Source organism: Cherax quadricarinatus, chromosome 13 (assembly GCF_038502225.1).
Source record: "Cherax quadricarinatus isolate ZL_2023a chromosome 13, ASM3850222v1, whole genome shotgun sequence".
In the NCBI taxonomy this organism is placed as follows: Eukaryota; Metazoa; Arthropoda; class Malacostraca; order Decapoda; family Parastacidae; genus Cherax; species Cherax quadricarinatus.
Window position 1 is genome coordinate 7140024 of NC_091304.1, and position 3599 is coordinate 7143622.

Consider the following 3599-nt stretch of genomic DNA (forward strand, 5'->3'; position numbering starts at 1 on the left):
AGTAGACAAGGTGGACAAAGACAGGATGTTCCAGAGATCGGACACAGAAACAAGGGGTCACAATTGGAAGTTGAAGACTCAGATGAGTCAAAGGGATGTTAGGAAGTATTTCTTCAGTCATAGAGTTGTCAGGCAGTGGGACTGCCCAGAAAGTGACGTAGTGGAGGAGGAAACCTTACATAGTTTTAAGACGAGGTTCGATAAAGCTCATGGAGCAGGCAGAGAGAGGACTCAGTAGCAATCAGTGAAGAGGCGGGGCTAGGAGCTATCGCTCGACCCTCGCAACCACAAATAGGTGGGTACAAATAGGTTAGTACACACACACACACACACACACACACACACACATATATATATATATATATATATATATATATATATATATATATATATATATATATATATATATATATATATATATATATATATATATATATATATATATATATATATATATATATATATATATATATATATATATATATATATATATATATATATATATATATATATATATATATATATAAAGTATTTCTAGCAATTTTGAAAGATTTATCAATTACGTTTCTTGGGTATTTCAGATCATTAGCTATTTTATATATATATATATATATATATATATATATATATATATATATATATATATATATATATATATATATATATATATATATATATATATATATATATATATATATATATATATATATATATATATATATATATATATATATATATATATATATATATATATATATATATAAAATAGCTAATGATCTGAAATACCCAAGAAACGTAATTGATAAATCTTTCAAAATTGCTAGAAATACTTTTTGCAATCCAAAAAGGGACAACCAGCCTTATTTAATTAAAAATATATTGGTTCTCCCTTACCATGAAAACTTGGTTGATATGCCTTCTCTTCTTAAGACTTTTAATATTAAAGTTGTATTTAAAAATATTGATACAGTAAGAAAACTTTTGATAAAGAATTCCCCCCAAATTGCTGATGGATGTGTCTATAAGATTCCTTGTAAAATTTGCGATAAAGTTTATTACGGTCAAACTGGTAAAAATCTCGAACTTAGATTAAAACAACATAAATATAGCATTAGAACTGGACAAGATTCCAATGCTCTATTTATTCATGTGAGAGATTTTAACCATCCAATTGATTTTCAGAAAGTTGAGAAAGTTGTTTCAAGCAAGTCCATGGTCGACAGGAATATAATTGAATCTTGTTTCATAAAAAGCAGTTTTGACAATAATATGAATATTTCCTTAGGTTTATATAAATTAGAGTCATTTATAATTAATAAAATTTGGGAAGAATTTAATAATACATTAAACAAATAATAAATCCTAATTCTTGGGTAGAATACTAGGGTTGAGCAAATATTTTGTTAGTGGGATGGATTACGAAGGACCTGCCTAGTATGGGCCAACAGACCTGTTGCAGTGTGCCTACTTTCTTATGAGTCGGGTGTCGTCGCGCGTCAGGTGTTGCTTCATTGTGGGATGTGATGGTGAGGTGTGGTCTTGACCCTTTATATGCCTTCCTTTGATATATTGCTTTTATAGTTCCTTAATAATGTGAGAAGCCACGAAAGCGAATGGAATTTCACTATTCTTTCACAGTGGTTGTTTTGCATATTCTGATATCACCTGTTTACTGTGATCTTATTCCATGTATATATATATATATATATATATATATATATATATATATATATATATATATATATATATATATATATATATATATATATATATATATATATATATATATATATATATATATATACACATATATGACAACTGACACTGATGTCAGGTGTCATGCAGTATTAATGATCCCTGTGCAGTCGATAGACTTCAAACCTCAGATTCCAATTACGCAACAGACTGACATACGGACACACAGACAAACATACGTCTATATCATTTAATAATCCAGAGGTGTTTAAAAACATTTACAAAATATTTGTTTTATCTTTGGCAGAAAAATTAAACCAGAAGCCATTGTTTACAACTCATTGAAAACGCCTTTGTAAACAAAACAATGGAGTATTTAATCGCCAGATTCCCAGGTTTGATCCGCGGGCTGGGAGAGGGACAGAGACGAAGTTTATTGCGTCCTCTGAATCGACCCCCTGCAACCATAAATTGGTGAGTACACACACACACACACACACACACACACACACACACACACACACACACACACACACACACACAAAAACACACACACACACACACACACACACACACACACACACACACACACACACACACACACACACACACACACACACACACACACACACACACACATCAATAACATTGCTCTGCGTCAAGAATTTATCGAAGTAGATAATTGAACATGGTTGAAACACCCGATTGATGAACCACTGACGTCAGCGACTAATTAGGAGGTTATCATGATTAATGTAGTTAATTATCATCATAGTAATGACAGCGATAGCTCTGCTAATGACGATAATGTTTATTAAGAGCAGGAACATTAATCAGCATTAGCAATGATAATACCAGCAAATGAAAGTGATAATTATAGTTATTTTTCGATAATAATAGAGTGATGTAAGTTATGTTGACAAGGAGAGAAACTGGTGACAACAAGAAGGGTAGTAACTGGTGACAACAGGAAGGGTAGTAACTGGTGACAACAGGGAAGGTAGCATCTGGTGACAACACGAAGTTTAGCAACTGGGGACAACAGGAAGGGTAGTAACTGGTGACAACAAGAAGGGTAGTAACTGGTGACAATGCGACGGGTAGTAAATGCTGACAACAGGAAGGATAATCGCTGGCGGCAACAGAAAAATGAATCACTAGTGACAACAGGAAGGATGGTTGCTCATGACAACGGGAAGGATGATTGCCAGTGACAACCAATACGAGTCACTGCCGACAACAGGAAGGCGAATCACTGTCGACAACAGGAAGGTGAGGCACTGGCGACAAGAAGATGATGAGTCACTGATTACAACAGGAGGGCGAGTTACTGGTGACAACAGGAAGGTGAATCAGTGGTGATAACAGGAAGGAGAGTCAATGGCAACAACAGGAAGGAGTCACTGGCGACAACAGGACTGCAAGTCAATGGTGACAACAGGAGGGTGAGTCACTGGCAACGACAGGAAGGTGAGTCACTTGCAACAACAGGAAGGTGAGTCACTGGCAACAACAGGAAGGTGAGTCACTTGCAACAACAGGAAGGTGAGTCACTTGCAACAACAGGAAGGTGAGTCACTTGCAACAACAGGAAGGTGAGTCACTGGCAACAACAGGAAGGTGAGTCACTGGCAACAACAGGAAGGTGAGTCACTTGCAACAACAGGAAGGTGAGTCACTGGCAACAACAGGAAGGTGAGTCACTGGCAACAACAGGAAGGTGAGTCACTGGCAACAACAGGAAGGTGAGTCACTGGCAACGACAGGAAGGTGAGTCACTGGCAACAACAGGAAGGTGAGTCACTTGCAACAACAGGAAGGTGAGTCACTGGCAACAACAGGAAGGTGAGTCACTGGCAACAACAGGAAGGTGAGTCACTTGCAACAACAGGAAGGTGAGTCAC